Source organism: Motacilla alba, chromosome 3, assembly GCF_015832195.1.
Source record: "Motacilla alba alba isolate MOTALB_02 chromosome 3, Motacilla_alba_V1.0_pri, whole genome shotgun sequence".
Classification (NCBI taxonomy): Eukaryota; Metazoa; Chordata; class Aves; order Passeriformes; family Motacillidae; genus Motacilla; species Motacilla alba.
Window position 1 is genome coordinate 952,197 of NC_052018.1, and position 21,193 is coordinate 973,389.

Here is a 21,193-nt window from a genome sequence, read left to right on the forward strand (position 1 = left end):
GAAACTTCTGGGCTCTTTCCTTTTTGGGGGACAGAGGAAGGTTCGGTCACTCTGTCCATAGGGGGCACATTCCTACAAGCTGAAAATCACAAAAGCTGAATATCACTAAAGACTTGCCAAGGCGCAGGCTGGGAAGGCGCTGCTCAGAGCTCGGGCCGGCAGCTCTTATCAGGGCTGAGCTATCCGGCTTTTAATGCAGCTATCTGGGAACACCTCGTAGCCCAGCGAGTGGTATTAAAAGTGGAGGAATCATTGCACCTGCCCTGCCTGGCCAGGAGCCAGCAGCGCCCCTGCTGGCTGTGCCCGGAACTGCACCGCAGGGACGGTACCTGACAGGTGAGACGAGGCTGGGATTGGGTTTCTGGTTTTGGTTGTTGCTGCTGTTGTTTGTATCTCTTGGTAAATACATATGTTATAGATACATAATATAATATTGGCTTTTTGTAAATATTAAAATGGATTTTATATGTGTGATGTTAAAGTACCTTTGTTATAAAGATACAGCTTTTATTTCTGTTGTTAATGAAGCTTAGACATAGTAGTGAAATAGCTATGCTTGTGTTAAAATGCCTGCTTGGATGGGATAACATCCAATGAACATAGGATAAGGACACCTGCTACAGATATGCCAGCTATCAGCATCTACTGTCTGAAGGCAGTGTGAACCAAGGCCCAAACTGGAAGTGATAAAGAGAAGGAGCCAAAACCACAGTCAAGAAACACGCATGCTCTAAAAAGGTGGACCGAAGGAGGGGCCATGTAAAATAGTTCCTGGAAAATGTAAGCTAGTTTATGGATATGCATAAGAGTATGAATATGCAACAGGCTGATGTAATGGAAAAGGTATTTAAGGGGTATCCCCAAAGGTGATGGTGTGCTCTTGGCTGAGTGCCAAAACGCACTTGGCTGTAATCTTTGCTTCACTGTCTTTGTCTCCTATTGTCCTTTATTAAACTTTTAAAATTTTCACAGGAGACTGAACGTGTTTTTCACACATATACTCTAGTAAATACCTGTTGTTCCTTTCCCTGTATCTTTGCCTAAAAGCCCCATAATTTCAAAGTTGTAATAATATGGAGAGAAGGGGGTCATATTCTCCATTCCAGGAAGGTTCCAGGACACCTGTCTTTTAAACCAGTACAGGTCCATCACTGCTGGTCAATTTTATTGAAAAACTCCTGAAGCACAAGGCAGTCATGGGTCACAGCCATTGCAGACTCAAGAGAAAAAGTCCTGCTTTTCACCCTAAATTTCCTTTCACAACACATGAACACATGGAGTTGATCAAGGACAGACAGTTAATCTGAGTGTTTGGGAATTCAGTAAAGCTTTGAATCCTGCCTCTCCTAGCACCATGGTGTGTCCCTTCCAACTCAGACCATTCCATCATTCTTTGATTCTCACCCTAACAGACCTTGCATTTTCACTGGACACCTGCCTTTAATCCTTTGGGGTTTTGGCACTGTCACACAACCCTGAAAATTGTCCCAGTCTCAGTTCAGTTGGATACAGGGGAGATTTATTCCTTGCAAAAAATCCTTCTAAGCATTCAGCTTCCATCCCACCAAGGCCACAACACTCTTACCAGCACAGGAAATGGACCAAGGGGATTGGACTCAGGTCCTATAGATCCAAGGGCTCTTGCACCCTTCCAGAGCCTTCAGGGGCAGCTTTCCCTTGGGAATCCCTGCAGATTTGGGCAATGTGTGCAAGGGCTGTGGGCTCTGATTCCCCTCACCCACCTCACATCAGATGCTCCCATTGCTTCCAGCCTTGGCTTCCCAGCAGACACTGGCAGCCAAGGGCCCCAGCTCAGGGAACACAGCACAGCAGCAGTGGCAGGACTGGGGTACACGGCAGGGTGTGGAAAAGAAGGAGCTGGGGCCTGAGCTGGACAACATTAACTCCAGCCCAGACAAGCTCTGCCCCCAGGCACCCTTGGCAGTCCCTGCACGGCATCCCAGTGCTGCAGGAATAGGGAACATGCCCCATGTAACTGTGTCAGTGCCCACAGAGAGGCACGGAGCACATTCAGGGCATAACTCGGGATCAAGATCCTCCTTGGAAGCAAAGGAAGGAAGCAGCAAGGCTGGCAGCAGGACCTGCCATGGGAATGCCTGCACCCCATTTCACAGGAACAGCCCCCCGAGAGTGTTTTCTGCAACCCTGCCTCAGGGAAAGGGGCTCTGGGAACACTGCTGCCTTTGTGGGGCTATCCCAGGGACCGGAGCGCTCGGGGTGGTGATGCTTGGAGTGTAAGAGAGGAGAATCCCAATCTACCTGCATGGGGAGGAAGCGGGACTGCCTGGGCTTGGGGACAGAGTGGGATGTCCTGTGCCTGCCCCTCATCACGACGGAGCTGCCCTGCTCCCAAAGGAGTGGCGCAGGGCCAGGAACCCCCCCCCCCCAGCATCAGTCCCATCGCTCCTGCCTTCAGGAAAGTGCAGGCATCCGCTCCCACCTCTGACCCCGGCCCCCTCCCAGCTCAGCTCAGCCCCCGCAGCGCACACGGCTCCCCCGAGCTCCCCCAAAGCGGTGCCAGCAAAGGAGGCTTCCTGCAGCCCATGCTCGGAGCACACAGTGCCCGCCCGCTGCCCTCAGCCCCCTCTTCTCCTGCCCTGCCATCTCCCCAGCCCGGCAAAGCACCGGGAACAGGAGGCAGGAGAGCAACAAGATCCCGCTCCCGGCTGCTCCTGGCTCCCAGCCCCGCTGCTCCTCCCCATCCCCATTCCCATCCCCTACCTTCTCCCTCCAGGCCCTGCAGCTCCCGGGCTGGGTGAAGTCCATCCCAGCCCCTCTTTATGCAGCCCTGGCTCTTTGATGGGTGCGGCTTCACCTGTTTAGAGGCAACGGGGTAATGCCAGGAAATCAGGCATTTTATTGCAGCTGAGTGTCAAAGTGGAATCACTCCTTTGCAGTCAGATCATTGAATTACTGTCTGAATTCCACGCAGGAGCTGTAATACAGTTGGCTCACAGTCAACTGTCATATGATGCAGAACTCTGACCCTTAGCTACCTCGCTGATTGCTGGTAATGATAATATTGTAAACTCTGATTGTTGGATATGCATACATGTAAAAAAAAAGCAGGACAGGGACTTTGGACAGGGGCCTGGAGGGACAGAACAAGGGGGAAAGGCTTTCCACTGCCTGGGAGCAGGGATAGATAAAATATAGGGAAGGAATTATTCCCTGGGAGAGTTGTGATGCACTGGGATGGAATTCCTAGAGAAGCAGTGGCTGCCCCATTCCAAGACAGGGATACCTCCCACTGTCCCAGCTTGCTCCAGGCACCGTCCAACATGAACTTCCTTGGGCACCTCTCCAGCAGAGGAAGCAAAGCAGGAACGGAGCCTGGCTGCAGCTTTCTTGGCAGGGGAAACCCCACACCTGACAGTAACAGAGCGCTGGGGTTTGGCACAGGACATTCAACACCCAGCCAGAGCAGGGGGCCTGGATTGCTTTCCCTTGGCATGTGGACACACCAATCCTGCTCCACGGCCTCAAAACAAGCACTGGAGTTTGGATATGGAGACCTCCAGCCTGCCAGGAACAGCCATCACCTGCCCCAGGCTGACAAGTCACAAGTGCTGGAGCAGACACAGCTGGCCTTTGTCCAGCTTCAGGGGAAGCCTCAGCAGCTGCCAGGAAGGGCTGGGACACATCACCTGCAGAGCATGGATTTGGTCCCTCTGTTCCCAGTTTAGCTGAGCCTGTCTCCAGAGGGATATTTCCTCCAGCCAAAGAATTCCCTGCTGCAGGAGTGTTACAGGCACAGAATCCCAGGATCAATGAGGCTGGAAAATCCTAGACCCTCGAGTCCAGTCTGTGCCTGATCCCTACCATGTCTCCAGCACAGAGAACTGAGAGCCACATACAGGCCTTCCTGGGACACCTGCAGAGATGAGACTCGACCATGTCCCTGGGCAGCCCATGCCAAGGCCTGACCATCCTTTCCATGGGGAAATTCCTCATGATGCCCAACCTGAGCCTGCCCTGGCCCAACCTGAGGCCATTGCCCCTTGTCCTGTCCCTTTCCCTGGGAGCAGAGCCTGACCCCCCCCCCGGCTGTCCCCTCCTGTCAGGGAGTTGTGCAGAGCCACAAGGTCCCCCCTGAGCCTCCTTTCCTCCAGGCTGAGCCCCTTTCCAGCTCCCTCAGCCTCTCCTGGGGCTCCATTCCCTCCCCAGCTCTCTTCCCTTCCCTGGACATGCTCCAGCCCCTGCAGGTCTCTCTTGCTGTCAGGAGGGGCCCAGAGCTGCCCCCAGCACTGGAGGTGCCCCAGCAGTGCCAGCACAGGGGACGGGCACTGCCCTGGCCCTGCTGCCACCCCAGAGCTGGCATAGAGCCCAGGGCTCAGTGGGCTCTGGCACACCTGGGTGCGTGCCCAGCTACTGGCACCAGCATCCCCAGGAAATCTTCTCCAGCACCATTAAACCATGACCCCCTCTCTGCCAGCACTGCACCTCATGCTGCACGGCTTCCTCGGGCTCAGGAGCTCCTCAGTGTCCCTTCAGGAGCAGCCAGAGAACCTTTCCCTCTCTGGCCCTGCCAGCCTGGGACAGCAGGAGCCCACTCCTGCCTCGCCCCCAGCCAGCAGGAACGTGCACACTGCAAACTGAAATCATCGGGACTCCTGACTCCATGGCAGGAGTGACCATGGCTGGAGAAGGCTGGGGATCATCCTGCATCAAGCTCCTCTGCTCCTGCTCTGTCAGCCCCAGGGACACCAGCTCCTCTCCAAGGACAGGCTCCTTCCCTGTTGGGGACACTCTGCCTCCTCTACATCCCCCCACATCCACTGTCTCTTCTCCAAGTTGATGGTGTGTGGCCAGAGAGCTTCTGCCAGGCACAGCTCAAAGGCTGAGGCACAGCCAGGCCCTGGCACAGGTTGCCCAGAGAAGCTGTGGCTGTCCCTGGATCCCTGGAAGTGTTCCAGACCAGGCTGGACCTGACTTGGAGGAACCTGGGATAGTGGAAGGTGTCCCTGCCTGTAGCAGCATGGTGATTTAGATGGTGAATGCTGCTGGCTATTTCCCAATGAGCCCCTCCTGTGGAAAAGCCACTTGGGTAGGCATTCAGGCAAAGCAGTCAAGTGCACACACCACAACTCACACTTCACTCTCAGTGAAGAGAGGCAGAAGGGCCTATTGTGTGATAAATTCCAGTGAAGGTTTATCCTAGCACACCAAAGGGTAATCAGGGACAAAAGACCTGGCTGTGTGGTGTGTACAAGTTTGAGTAGGGATCAGCACACAGGGCAGGGGAGCGGCACAAAGTGCAGGACAAAGGCCATTAGCCTACAGGGAAGACAGGCTGGCCACCAGGAATACCACAAATAATGAGGAAACAGGAAAAGGGGAAACCATGAGAAATTGGGACATATGGGGAAAGTATCTGGGGTGAATCATAGTGTTGGCGTGGCTCCATAGGGGAAGTCTTTTCTTTCAGCCTAGGTGGAGACTCTATGGTGTATTGTTCATGGGCAAGGCCCTGGAGATTTCCCTGAGGGGTTCAAAGGATTCCTGAACTCCCCTGTTTTTTCTTACTATGAAGACTTCCCCAATGGACTTTTGCAGACACTTAACTAAACAGGGACACATAGGTAAAACAATAAAAACAAGGATTACAACTAAAAAAAAAAATCCCTTTAATAAAAGATGAAACGCATCCTGTCAACCCCCATTGTCCAAAAAGGTAACAGTGCAAAACAATGAGCAAATGAAATTCAACAAAGAGTCTTATAATCTTCTGGAGCAGTGGAGAGTCATCTTGTGTGGCGAGCATCTGCGTTTACACTCATTCCTTCTCCTCCTCTATGTTGGAACCCAGGACGTCTCTCTGATGTTCCTGGATGATCCGAACCCTAGCCGGGGTGGGGGGGGGGTCAGAGACCCTGGCGTGCAGCCACAGACCCCTGTGGCTTTGAGTTTGACCCATGGAACCAGTTACCAACTTTACATGAAGAATTAAATGTCACACAGGTTTAGATAACACAGTAGTAATTATCACAGGGTGAAGGGAAAGTTTTTAAAATTTTGGACATGGGGGTTTTGTACATGGGACTTTGTACAGGGGGGTCGGAGGCTTCAAGGTGGAGGAATCAGGGCGTGCCCTGCCCTTCTTTCTTCTTCTTCCCAGCCTCCATGATTTGGGTGTTGTTGGCACTTTCAGATTGGAATAGAGTAGAAGGTCACTGTCTAACATAACTGATAGGAATTGGAACATAACAGTAAATATCAAATACGAAGCTTATAGTATAAAAGACAACACCAGCCTCTTGGGAGGGCAGTGTGCCTTGGGCTGACCTGCTGGACAGATCTCGGCAGGCCAGACAGAAAGTGTTCTAGATAACAATTAATAAACAACCCTGAGAACAACTTCTGAAGACCTCTGACTCCTTCTTGGACAGCCGGGTTAGAAAAAGAACTTTTAACACAATACTGGGATCACCCTGATAGTGGCAGTGACAGGGACACAAGAGCAGCCAGAGAACCATTCCCTCTCTGCCCCTGCCAGCCTGGGACAGCAGGAGCACACTCCTGCCTTGCCCCCAGCCAGCAGGAACGTGCACACTGCAAACTGAAAATATCAGGACTCCTAGTCCTTGGCAGGAGTGACCCAGCCAGGGCTGGAGAAGGCTGGGGATCATCCTGCATCAAGCTCCTCTGCTCCTGCTCTGTCAGCCCCAGGGACACCAGCTCCTCTCCAAGGAGAGGCTCCTTCCCTGTTGGTGACACGCTGCCTCCTCCACCTCCCCCCCACATCCACTGCCTCTTCTCCAAGTTGATGGTGTGTGGCCAGAGAGCTTCTGCCAGGCACAGCTCAAAGGCTGAGGCACAGCCAGGGACTGCCACAGGTTGCCCAGAGAAGCTGTGGCTGTCCCTGGATCCCTGGAAGTGTTCCAGAGCAGGTTGGACTGGGCTTGGAGCAACCTGGAACAGTGGAAGGTGTCTCTGCTTTAAGGGAGGGAGCTTTAAGGTCCCTCCCAGCCCCATGTGTGAGTCTGACAAGGTAACCCAGCTCTGGAAGCTGCAAAGGGCAGAGCACGCCAAGCCTCAATGCCTAAATCAAGGCTGGAATACGTGACCCAGTACTGAGATTTGTGCTGGATCAGGCATTTCCCAAGGCAAAAATAGCCAAGAACAAGACACAGTTTGGCACATGGAGACGGGAACAACGTGGGTTCCATGGGTGTGACTGCAGGGAGCACCCACAGGGCAGGCACACGGCGGTCCTGAGGTCCATGGGGGCAGTTCCTGGGCTGGCCCTGCTCCCAGGAAGCCCACAGCCCCCTCTGCGGTCCCTTCATGGGGGGCACAGCCCCAGAGCTTGCTGTGTGTGGGGACAGATCACCACTGCCTCCCTGGGCCCCAGCCCAGCAGGATGAGAAGCTCCCAGTCACACCCTGATCATTCCTGCAAGGGGGGGTCCCATGTCGCACACGGTCCCACCTTTACCACACTGGTCCTTGCTGTACCCACAGCCCCCAAATCCTGGCTCTCACTCACTGCAATTTCTCTGCCACACAACTCCGGGTCTCTCTGCAGTCCCCCAGCCCATAAACCTCAGGTTTCACTGCAGCCATCCCCCCAAACCTTGTGTTTCCTTGCTACCCCCTCCTCCCCCCCCCAAACTGGAGTCTCTCTGTAGAGCTTTCCATACACTGAAACCCCAATGTTTTGAGGACAGACTGGAGTCTGGCCTCAAACCCCAGATTTCCTTGCAACCTCTTGTTATGGTTTGACACCAACCAAAAAGCAGGGACCCATGATGAACTTCTCACTCATTTTCCTCTGCTGTAGTTGAGCAGAGAAGGGGGAAAGAAAAATACTGAACTCATAAGGTGAGATAAGGATGAGGAGAAAGCACTAAAGGCAAAACTGGCTTAACCTTTAACAGTAGAAAGAAAATTCATTAACTGAATTAAAGGAGGACAATGAGAACTAAAATAAAGCTTTAGAACACCTTTTTCTCCTTCCTCCAGCTGCCACTTCCTACTCACCAACAGCGGCAGAGAGACAAATCAGGGAGTCTTTAGTCAGTAAGTTATTTCTAAAAATCTTTCTTTGGTTTTCTTAGGGAAAGGAGTTTCTTTTTTCTGCTGTGCCGTGGGGTCCTTCCTAGGAGAGACAGCTCTCTATGAACTTTTCCAGCATGTTTTTAATTTTCACGAGCAGCAGTCCCACCCAACCTGCTGCAACATGAGTCCCTCCCACAGGCAAACAGTCTTCCCACAACTGTTTTTTCATGGGTCATTCCTTCATAGGTTGTAGTCTTTTAAGGATGAGCTGTTCTAGTTTGGAAGCAAGGGTCCTCTTTGTCTATCCCTGGAAGCAAGGGTCTTCTCTCTCTGAGTTTCCCACTAGATTACAGATTTTCAGCACGCACTCGCTCCGGCATCAGCACCTTTTCTCACAGGCTGTGAGTGGATCTCTGCATCCCCCCATGCACTTCATGAATTACAGGGAAAAACTGTTGTATTATGGTCCTCACTATGTCTAGTGGAAGAATCTTTGCTCCAATATTTGGAGCACCACCTCCCCACTCCTTCCTTTTCACTGACCTTATGTCGGAGCCCAGGACACCCCTCTGGCTGCCCTGGATGGCTCTAGGTCCTGTCAGGGGGCCCAGAGACCTTGGCACAGAGCCCAAGACTCCTGTGCCTTTGACTTTGATCCATGGAAAAAGTTACCAACCTTATATGAGGATCTGCAAGCCACAAAAGTTTAGGTAGCGTAATAGTAGTAGTTACAGGGTGAAAAGTAAAATGTTGGGATTTTTAGAATAGGGGTTTGGGGTTCCAAGATGGAAGAATTTGGGCATTACCTGTCCTCCTTCTTTATTCTTCCTAGCGTCCATGTTCTGGGTGATGTTAGCATTCTTAGATTGGTTTAGAGTAGAAAGTCACTGTCTAACATAGGTGATAGGTGTTGGAACATAATTGTAAATATAGTACACATGGTTTTTAGTATAAAAGATAACACCACGGAGGTGGGCAGTGTGCCTCAGGCCAACCTGCTAGACAGACCTGTCGCGGGTCGGAAGAAAAATGTTTTAGATGAGAAACAATAAACAACTTGAGAACTACAGCTGAAGAATTCTGACTCTTTTTTCCGACCATCGGGCTGGCTTGGGGTCATCCTGACCGCAGGGAACCTGAGAACCTTAGTGTCGCCATGTTGTTGTCTTCACCTTTTCCTTTTCTGTGACTCCAGAGAAAATTGTTGTCCATAGGTTTGTTTGTCCTCAGGTTCTAATAATTGACAAGATCTTCTAGGGCTTTGCAGCACTGAAACATTGATCTTGCCTGGGCTCCATATCAGGGAATTGTTCATCATGCCCCTTGCTGTCAGCCACCAGTCCCCACTACTGCCATGTGGGTGGTGCCAGCCACCACGGTGCTGGCTCCATTCAGCGCCTGTCTTCATGCAGGGCGCTGAAAAAGAGAAGCTGCTGGTGCCACCCTGCCCTTCAGCCCACAGCACAGCTGATCAAAAGCCATCATGCAGGCACAGTTTGCTGCAGACCGTGCAGAGACAGCCCTGGCTGCATGGGTGCTCCTGGCACTGACACCAGCTGCACAGTCCTGGCTGCGTGGCCACTCATGGTGCTGGGATGGCCCCTGGAGGCCACACTGAAATGGTCCCCTGGCAGCCATGACTGGACGGGCCCCAGCAGCCATGTCAGGATGAGCTGTGGTGGCTGCCTCACCAGCCCTCATAAGAGAAGAAAGATGGTGTATACCTTTCTTTTTTATTTTTAAATACATCAGCACAGAGAGATTACCAACTTGTCTAACTGGGCTAACCATATGTCCATCATGAGAGCCTTCAGGGATTGGCTCTGCTGGACATAGTTTCTCCCATTTTCCACACGCTTTTCCCACAGCTGTGTTTATGGGCCATGTTAACTTATGGGGTACTGTTTTAAAGATGAGCTGTTCAAAGCCAAAAGTTCTCATTATCTATCTCTAAAATCATCTTCATCTCTAGGAACAGAGATTTTCTCTTCCTGGGGGCACAGGACCATTCTTCTCTCCTTCTCTATTCAGACTTCTCAAGGATCACAGCTACCTCAACATCTGCTTACTTTGGTATGGTGGCCTTTGCTCAATATCATATTTAACCCTTTATCTCTCCATGTTTTCATGTTTTACAGGGAAACAGAGTCTTTTCTCCATAGCTTCACAAGGGGATTTCCGCCCCAAGATCAAGGCATCTCCTCATCCCTCCCATCTGGGACTTCACTTCTTCTTCACTGACCTCGACGTCTGCATGTTGCTCCTTTACATGCTTGCATTTTGTTCCTTTCCCTCACTTGAGGCAGGATTGAAGCACTGAAAGAGTTAACATCTCACCCAGGGCCTGCAGATGGTCACCTGGCCCTGTCCCATAGCTTGCGGCAGGAGCTGTGGAAAGATATTAACAGCCGCAGCCCAGCCCTGTCTCGGCCAGAGCCCCCACAGCTTCCCCGCTCCCTGCCTGGCAGCTTCTGGGGCCTGGCCAAGCCAGGACAGGGCCCCCTGGGCTCTCCGGAAAGGGGCCAGGATCTGTGGCACCGCCTGCCTGATTTGGCCCAGCTGAGACAGAGGCCAGGCCGGGACTTATTCCTGTTCCCAGGCCAGAAGGAAAAGAGGAGGTTCCGGGGTTTCTTTAGACTTTAACATGGGTTTTTCAAGAGGCATGTACAGCTTTCTGCAGGAAAGACATTCTGTGCTGTTCCTGTGAAACAGTGAAGGCTTCCTAAAGATAAGGAAAGCCCCATATCTCTCCTGAAGAAGGCACCAAGGTTGTCACCATGGGAACATGATGAAGGAGAGAAAGTTAAGAGATACGGACTCTAGCTAGCTTACAGAATGGCGTTGCTCCTTGTCCACCTATTAAGAACTTTGTTTCTTTTCTAATACCAATGGGCAATGTATGTATGTGTTGAGTAAATGTAAATATCTTGGAGAACTATAAAAGTAACCGGTTGCTCTAATAAACTCTCTTTATGAACCCTTCTGATGGAGTCTTGGTACTTGCGCCGTGTCGCCCTGTATAGCGACATCTGGTGACCCCGACGTGATTGCAATTGGACTGTAAAAAACGAGGGAAAAAAAAGAGAGAGAAAAAGTTGAAGGGTACCCTAAAAACGAGTGAAGGCAGCAAGGACGCTGCGAAGGTCCGGACCTAATTCAGATTTCTGATTTGAGGTGAGAGATTGGGAAAAATAATGGGAAATAATTTATCAAACGAGGAAAAGACTGTTTTGTCCACGTGGAAAGCTTTACTGAAAAGGAAAAATGTTCAAGCTTCTTATTACGCTCTTCGTAGTTTACTGATATGGTGTAAGTCACAGGATTTTGAAGCTGATGCCAACACTGCCTTCAGTGTCCGGGCATGGAAAAAAGTTGGGAAGAGACTATGGGAAGTGATATCTAAGGGGGATAAGACGGTTGTCGATTTGGCTACTGCCTGGAGACTGTTGTATGAGGCATTGAAGGAATGGAAAGTAGAACGAGATAGCGGGGACAAATTGGAGGAACAGGAATTAGAGCAAGAAACTGAAGTAGAGGAACAGGAGGAAGATGAGGCTGAGCCTGTTGATGTATCTTCCCCTGAGGAGTCTGCTGCAGTTCCTGTGGAGGCTCCCCCAGGGTTTGCTATTGTGAGAATCAAACAGCAGGCTAAGACTGTTCCTCGGTATTTATCTCCAAGACACTATGTTAAACCTGTGTATACTTCACCTGCTCAGCTAGTTAGTTGAACTGAGTACCAAACCAAAGTATCTTTTGCCTGCACAGCAGTTAGAAAAAATGAAGTTACAGAAGCAGCAAAGTCAAAAACAGGCTGGGTCATTGGCCCTTCTGTCTCTCCCTGGGCCATTTGCCCCCCCCCCCACCCTCCTGCAGATCGGCTGCCCCTCCCTTACTCGTCCCTCGCTCGGCTGCTCCTTCCCCACCCTTCCGTGGTTCAGCTGCTCCCCCCCACTTTCCCTTGAACCATCTGCCCCTCCTCTGCCCTCCTAGGAGTCATCTGCCTCCTCTCCATGTTCCCTTGAGCCATCCGCCCCTTCTCTGCCCCCCTTTTAGTCGGCTGCCTCTGCTCCACCTTCAGTTGAGCCATCCGCCCCCACCCTCCCTCCCGAACTGGTTGAACGAATGCAATCTTTAACATTGTGTCCTTCTTTGTCTAGTGATAGTTCTGACTATGAACTGCCGGTTATAAGTACATCTAAAAAGGACTCAGGAATCTGTTTCTGTTAGACCTTGTAGCAGATCCAGGCCTGCTGTTTCTTGGACCCTGCCTCCCTGCCAGGTGGCTGTGACTCCTCGACATCCTTTGCAATTTTGGGAGCATGTGAGAATGAAAGCAGCTGAAGTAGGAGATTGGAATTTGTTAGAGAAAATAGGTCCACCTAAAAGGATGGAGATGGCTGCTGCTGCTTCTGGTGGGCCTGTGGCTTTTCCTGTTTTCAAAGCTGCTCCTAATTCAGGACAGCAAGATAGCCATCAGGTTTTTGCATGGAGGGTTGTGCAGGATCTTCAGTCAAAAGTAGATCAGTATGGTGTTAACTCTTCGCAAGTGGTGCAAGTGATTCGTGTCCTAAATGCTGATGTACTTGCTCCTTATGATATTGTTCACCTTGCTACGATTTTGTTTCAGCCAGTGCAGTATGGTGTGTTTCAAGCTACCTGGAAACAAATGGTTGAAAGAGGAGCATTGGACAATATGCAGTTACCTCAGCACGATCCACGTCATGCTGTGGGAGTTGATGCCTTGCTGGGCAATGGACCGTCCTCAAACCCGGATTTGCAGGCAAGATGGGACCCCCTGGTTCTGGCACAGGCCCAGCAGCTGGGTATGAGTGCCTTACTTAAAACGATGGAGATGGCAGCTCCTAAACCAAGGTATATTACCATCCAGCAAGAGGTGAAGGAACCTTTTCTACAGTTTGTGGAGAGGGTTGCTGCAGCCCTTGAGAAGCAAGTAGAAGATGATAAGTTGAGGCAAATTCTATGCAGACAGCTAGCACAGGAGACCGCGAACAATGTTTGTAGGAGGATTATTGATTCTTTACCAGGAGATCCCTCACTGTCTGATCTTGTAGTTGCTTGCTCAAAGGTTGGTTTGGTTGAACATAAAATGGCTGCTTTGGCAAAAGTCATGAAGTCTTCACCCAGATGCTCTGCCTGTGAAGAATCAGGGCATGTGAAGACACAATGCCCTCAACCTGCTGGACGATATGCACACTCTAGAGTAATTTGGACCAGTAAAATGCCTTGTCATCATTGTGGTAACTATGGCCATATTGCTAAATTCTGTAAGTTAAAATCTTTTTCAGGTGGTCGACAAGTGCAGGGAAACTGGAAGAAGAACGCAAAGGGGCGCGTGGAGACACAAATGCCCCGACAACAATCACGAGCCCTGCCAGCACTACAAAGCTCTCCATTTGTGACCGATACACAGGGGTCACAAGAGGCTCGACAGGGATTGATATACCGATAGCTGATACAGTGACTATTTTGACAAGAGGTATATGTAAAGTGCCTCTTGATGCCTATGGTCCTATAGGCCAAGGTTTGAGTGCTTTTCTAATGGGAAGATCTAGCAGCACTATTCAAGGTATTAATGTCCATTTGGGTCTTATTGATTATTATGTGGGACAAATTCAGGCTATGGTGTCTGTTAATGAACCTCCTATTGTTATTCAAAAAGGTACTTGTATCGCTCAACTTGTTGATTTTATGAGTTGTGTTCCAACTGTAGTGGACCGGAGTCGTGGCACTGGAGGTTTTGGATCTACAGGAGCACCTCAGGTTCTTTGGACTCAAAAGGTGACAGATGAGCGTCCGGTAATACAATGTTTGGTCACTGCTAAGGGATGTCACCCAGAAGCTATAACAGTATCAGGTTTGCTTGATACAGGAGCAGATGTAACTATAATTTCACAGTTTGCTTGGCCTCCAACATGGCCCCTCACTCAATCAACCTTTGGAGTTGTTGGGTTAGGTGGGTCAACTGCTGGTGCTTTATCTGCTATTGCGATCACTGTAACACATCCGGAAGGCCAACAAGCTAACATCAGACCTTATGTAAATAATGCTCAACCTAACTTATGGGGACGTGATTGCTTAACCCAATGGGATGTTAAAATTACAACGGATTTTTATTAGGGGCCACTGGGATGCAGGGCCTTAAACGTCCAGTTGTGTCCTTGAAATGGCTGACAGATAAGCCTGTCTGGATTGATCATTGGCCCCTGCCTACTGAAAAGCTTCTTGCCCTGCGAGGCTTAGTGACAGAACAATTACAAGCTGGACATATTGAAAAATCATTTAGCCCATGGAATACACCTGTGTTTGTAATAAAAAAGAAATCGGGTAAATGGAGACTTTTGCACGACTTGCGGTGGATAAGTGCTGTGATGGCTGCAATGGGTGCTTTACAATCAGGTCTCCCAACACCTACAATGATTCCACAAGGATCAGAAATAATTATCATTGATTTGAAAGATTGCTTTTTTACAATTCCATTGTAAAAAATCAGGATAAGGAAAAATTTGCCTTTACTGTGCCTTCTTTAAATCATGAGGAACCAGCCCAAAGATATCAGTGGACCATTTTGCCTCAAGGAATGAGAAATTCCCCAAGTATTTGTCAATGGTTTGTGGCACAGGCTTTATCTAAGGTCCGAGAGCAATTTAGCAATTGTTATTGCTATCATTATATGGATGATATCTTGTTGGCATCCGAAAATAAACAACAACTATTGGCTCTTGAACTATGTGCTGTGAAAAACTTGGAAGCCTTTGGTTTGGTTATCGCCCCGGAGAAAGTTCAAAGACAGATGCCTTGGAAATATTTGGGGTTGATAATCACCAATACACAAATTGTGCCTCAACCTGTAAAACTGGATATTGAAATTAAAACTGCTGTTGAAGTACAGAAATTGGTTGGTGCAATAGGGTGGCTTAGGCCATACTTGGGGATAACTAATCATCAACTGCAACCTTTGTATGACCTATTGTTAGGGATTACTTCCTCTACCGATGAGAGACATTTGACCGCTGCTGCAAAAAAGGCTGCAGAAGAAGTTGAATTGGCCTTGACATCTAAATTTGTTACCAGGATAGATGTTTCTGTTGGTGCGCAAATATTTATTTTGAGACATGATGAAATACCATGCGGATTGTTGTGTCAATGGAATGATAAATGGGAGGATAAATTAAATATTCTGGAATGGATATTTTTGTCTTTCAGGTCCAGAAAAACAGCTCCAGGTCTGTATGAGCTTTTTGCAGACATCATTATTAAAGGTCGCAGACGCTGCCATGAAATCTTAGGCCGTGATCCTGTAACTGTTGTCTTACCGGTACAACAATGGTATTTTGAGTGGTGTGTCCAAAACAATAATGAACTGCAATCTGCTTTATCTTCCTTTACAGGTCAAATAGCATATCATTTACCTTCTCATCCTATTTTGAATTTCACTAAGAGGATTCCCTTTCAGGGAAAACAACTTTGCTCTTCTGTGCCAGTGGAAGGAGCGACAGTTTTTACAGATGGATCAGGAAGAACTGGAAAAGCTGCTGTAGCCTGGAAGAAGGATGACCACTGGGAATATGAAGTAATGGTTCAACAAGGGTCTCCTCAGTTAATTGAACTTTGTGCTGTACTTTTGGCTTTTACTTTATTTCCTAGTTCTGTAAATATAGTTACTGATTCTGTTTATGTTGCTAAGTTAGTGAAGCAGTTGGATCAAGCTGTGTTGTATAATGTAAAGGAGAAACCATTATTTGTTATGTTGTTGAAATTGTGGACTGTTATTCGTAATCAAAAGCATTCTTATTTTATTATGCATATTTGTAGCCATACATCGCTACCTGGATTCTTTGTTGAAGGTAATGCCTATGTGGATTCCCTTGTGGCTGCCTCAGCAGTAAAAACAGTGCCTAATGTGTTACAGCAAGCTGTTCTGTCTCACCAATTTTTTCATCAGGGTGCTCAGGCACTACAGCAGCAATTTAAATTATCACATAGTGAAGCAAAGTCAATTATTTCTTCTTGCCCTGATTGTCATATGTCTCATGTTTCACAATATTACGGTACTAATCCTAGAGGCTTACTCCCTCTGCAAGAATGGCAAACAGATGTTACAAAAATGCCTGAATTTGGTCGTTTAAAGTATGTTCATGTTACAATTGACACCTTTTCTCATGCCATGGATGCTTCAGCATTGGCAGGTGTAACAGCTCGGGATGTTATTCATCATTTTTGCCACGCCTTTTCCATCTTAGGCATTCCATCACATGTAAAGACAGATAACGGCCCGGCGTATGTTTCAAAGAAATTGCAAGTGTTTTTTCGTGCCTGGGGTGTTGGTCATTCTACTGGTATCGCTCATGCTTCGACAGGCCAAGCAATTATTGAACGTGCCCATGGTGTGTTGAAGCGCCAGGTACAAAAACAAAAAGGGGGAATGCAGGAGGAGACGCCTCAAGTGAGATTAGACAAAGCCGTTTATGTCTTAAACTTTTTGTGTCCTTTACCTGACTTACAATTATCTCCTATATTCTATAATTTTTCGTCTTTGAATTCAAGACAACCAAACTTTCGGAAAGGTATTAAGGTATGGGTAAAAGATTTAATCACGGGAAAGTGGACTGGCCCAGTGGAATTAGTAACATGGGGCAGAGGATATGCATGTGTTTTAACAGAGAATGGCCCTCGTTGGGTTTCTGCCTGTTGTATTAAACCTTATTTGGAGCACACAGAAAAGGACAGGATGGATGATTCTACAGCAGAAGCAACATGAGTAGGTAATTGAATTGGTTATTAGGTGGATGGAAGCATGAACCCTCAAAGAATGTGTGGTAAAGATGATAATTCAAGACAGAATAAAGGGAGTTATAGACTTACACTGAAAATCCTAAATTTAGGTTAGCGGATTTTTTTTTTGCTTATTTTCATTGAATTCTCTTATAGAGAGGTTAGTAGTACTGAGAAATGTGTCTTGTACCATTTCCTTTTGCAGGCACTGACAGTCCCAAAATAGGTGAAGTTGATGTACCTAAGGGAGAAGTGTTGCCTTTGCATAGGGGTTGAATTAGTAGCTGAAGTCCACACATTGAGCAACTAGGTTGATTGCCCATTATGATAGAAGCGACCAGTTGTAAGGTTAAGTGGATGCTACTTGGTTCTAAGCGATGACTAGGCAGATGACTTGGTCTCTGATTCTGTGTGGGAGAAACTTATTTGATTAGAGGTGAAGGTGTCATTCTGCTACAAAAGTGTCATCTGGAAATTGCAAGGTCTGTAACGGTATTTGAAGATCTATTATGTACCTTGTTCATGTATGAAGGTTAAGATTGTGAGGGTGTGTGTTGTGGAGTTGGTAGAAGTTGGTTATCTGTAAGTGAATGAAGAATGGATCCTCTGTCTGCTTGGATTTTTGCAAGGGCCCTGCAGAAGTCCTTAGCAGTTGTGTTTGCGGGTCAAATACAAAAAGGGGGAATTGTAGGAAAGACATTCTGTGCTGTTCCTGAGAAACAGTGAAGGCTTCCTAAAGATAAGGAAAGCCCCATATCTCTCCTGAAGAAGGCACCAAGGTTGTCACCATGGGAACATGATGAAGGAGAGAAAGTTAAGAGATACGGACTCTAGCTAGCTCACAGAATGACGTTGCTCCTTGTCCACCTATTAAGAACTTTGTTTCTTTTTGACTACCAATGGGCAATGTATGTATGTGTTGAGTAAATGTAAATACCTTGGAGAACTATAAAAGTAACCGGTTACTCTAATAAACTCTCTTTATGAACCCTTCTGATGGAGTCGTGGTACTTGCGCCGTGTCGCCCTGCATAGCGACAGCTTTCTAGTGGCTAAAAGCTTTGCATCACTTCTGCAAATGACTCCCTTGCAAAACCAGGACACAAGGCCATGTAAAGGTAAACTGTCCACACCAGTCCATACCACAGGGTGTAGCAGGCTGAATTGCTGCTAGCATAGTCCAGGGTAAGGAAGCAAAAAGGACCTTTGCGTAACATCCACAGATGTTTTATTCAGCCGCGCAGTGAGATGATCAGGTCCCAGACACACACACACATTGAGAGTCCAGATTTCTCTCCCCAGGGGCCGGGGGCTGACCCTGGTCTCAGGGCAGTACAAAGGAAAGGGCCAATCAGGGAATCGGGAGGGAGTGGCTCAGGGACATAGGAACAGACATAGGAACAGGGGAAGGAGCCAATGGGGTCTAACAGCTTTTTGAGGGAAGCTTCTTGTGTCTCCCTAGACCAGGGAATGCCTCCCCAGAGTCTCCACAACAGGGGACATTTCAAAGACAGCCCCATATGTACTGGGCTCAGGTCGTAAGTGATCAAAGACCTAATATGGTTCATCCTACCCCGGACTACAAGCAACATCCTCCTGACAGCCTGTCAAGAGATGTGGAGCTGTGTGTGGAACAGAGGTGGAAACAACTTGTTTGCCTACCTTATGGAAATCTGGGACTCTTGAAGTAACAGTTCATTTAAGGACCCTATTTGATTACAAATTTGTTTTTCTGTTTACAAATTGTTTTTTTCTGTTTGCAATTTGGTTTTTGGGTAATTTTTTTTTTCTAAAGGTTCGAAGGGTTAAACAGTTTCTTAGTTTCAGAGTTAAGTTGTAACTTGTAACTATAAGTAGGTAACCTGTAGCATGCTAGCCTGACAGATTGTGATCTCACTAACAGCTGCTGGAAGGGAGTGCTGCAACTCCAATAGTACATGGAACACATTGCTAGCTGGGGAAGCTTGGTCTGTCCAATTAAATAAAAGACCTCATTCAAATTAAAATCATGTTTGTGGTAATCACATATTCTTTGAACAGAGAGAGACACAGACTTTCCCAGGATTTTCCTGAAGAATGTCTGTGAGAAAGCTCAGACAAAGAAGAAAAACAAGTCTTCTCTTCACCTGCTGCATCTGTTGTTTGGCACATGTGGAATGTGTTATGGAGATTGTTTGCCAAAAGGGATTTCTTAATTGGACCCTGGTGAGAGTGTTTTGATTGACTGACCAATTAGGTCAAAGCTGTGTTGTGACTGTCTGTAAGGCTCATGGGTTTTTAGTTAGTATAGTGTAAGTGTTAGTGTAGTATATAGTATAGCTTAATAAAGCATTTCTTCAGCCTTCTGAAATCATGGAGTCAATGCACATGATTCCCTGATCAGGGATTTGATACAATGTTCATACAATGAAGGTTCCACTTCACAGTCACACCCCAACACCATCAACTCTCCTCAGGACCCAGGCAGGGTGTCAGAGACTGGAAAAGGCTGATCAAATTCCTTGATTTTCTATCTTTTGCCACCAGAGTTGTGTGCAATTTTGACATCTTAAGAATATCTGCTCCGTATTTCTCTTGTGCGCCAAGCAGAGGAAAGGAACCCCAGTTTTGCCCCTTACATTTAAATGTTCTGGGGTGTTACACAGGGTCACCGCACCCTTAGTCCCAACTGGGGCAGCCTGGGAGAGCTGCTGCATCCCAGTGTCACGGGAAGGCACTGCATCACAAACTGGTTGAGGTTGGAAAAGACCTTTAATCTGTTTGTGCTCGTCCCCACAGCAGGACCTCCAAGGAAGGACATGCCAGATGATGTCACTGAGGGAGACTTTGGCCAAGGAGTCCTGGCAGAGACAGGGAAAGGTGCAGAGAACAGTCTGGCTGTACTGGAGAGGGATCTGGGACAGCTGGCACAGGGAAGGTAGCAGATGAGGGAGCCTGCACCCTCCTGATACCCCAGCCCAGGCCTAAGGCCACCCCCCTTGCTGCATTGGGTCCTCTCCACTGCCCCCCTTGTTGCACTGGGACCCCCCAGTCACTCCAGTAGCTGCACTGGGACATTCCCCACGCTGCCCAGGAGGTGACACCATGGCCAGGGGCACCTCCACTCCCAGTCTGGCTCCAGGAGCCTGCCCAAATCCCCTCCCAGCCCAGGTGTCCCCAATCCCTGGCACTCAGCCCTTGCAGCACATGTTTACATGGCCCCAGCTCTGGCTCCTGTCACTGGCTCTAGGACTGCTTGGCCAGGGCTGGCCTTGGTGGAGTTTGGGCCCGTTTCCCTTTTGTCCCACAGGTTCCCAGCTGAGCAGCTCCAGAGCAGAGCACCTCGCTGGGATCAATCTTCTCAGCCCTCCATGTGTGTGACAGGCCAGGCTTGGTTCGCAGCCCTGCCTCCCTTGGCACCTGCCCCTGACATTGGTTTCCCTGGATGTTGTGGATTGGGGCTTCCTGCCCTCTCTGCTGTCCCTGCAGACAGTGAAGCTGCTCCTGCAGCAGAGCCCCTGAATGGAGCAGAGCCTCTGCTGTCACATCTCCTCCCCCAGTGCCACCCCCTGTCTACTGCCTGTATTCAGCACACAGAGCTCGAGGCACCCCCAGCTGTGCCTTCCCTGAACACAAAGGAGACACAGAGGAGTCCAAATCAACTCCTTTATTAGCAGACTGTGAAAAATGCCAATACCTTGTTTTAAATTCTTTAAAGTTTACCAGTAATAAAATAGTTATAAAAGTAGTAACAAAAAATTACAGCAATAAGAATTTGGACAATCAGATTAGGACAATAAAAGGCAATAAAAAGCAAAGAGTTACAGACATCTAAGTGCATTTTACTCTTTCTGCCAAGCAAAAGCACACCTCGCTAACAAAGGATCAATCCTTAAAAGCAATAGCCTGTTGCACATTCATATATCTCATACATGATGCAAAAAATTCCTTTACAACAAAGGATGTTTTCTGGCTATTGTCAACTCCTCCGCTCATCTTAGAAATCAATCGTCTTGGTCCCTAAAAGTCTGGTTCTTCCCAATAACGAGGCAATAATTCTTTTTTTAGGATTTTTGGTGTCTTCTTGATGTTATCTCTGTGCAAAGAATATCTTGATTCTCTTATCCATTCTTTGAGCTAGTTAGAAAAGTATCATCCATCACATAGTTCCTATTTTATCTGATGCTATAGCCTAAAAACTATATTTATCACACTACTTAAAAGAGAATAATACAACATAACTTTCCAACATAACATATATAGTATTCATTTTAACATTTGTGAAGAGTAAATAATAAAATATGCATTTTTCACACAAAGCCTGCAGGTGATGAGGCTGAAGCAGCCCTTCAGCAGCTCTCCAGGAGACCTTGGCCCTCCCATTGCCAGCGGGGTTGCAGC

General features: G+C 48.2%; 1 protein-coding gene across 1 annotated transcript in view; it reads right to left on the bottom strand.

Moving 5' to 3' along the window:
* Positions 1-21,193, bottom strand: part of LOC119699072 (interferon-induced very large GTPase 1-like) — a 179,779-nt gene that overhangs the window by 12,505 nt on the left and 146,081 nt on the right. The window lies entirely within an intron of this gene.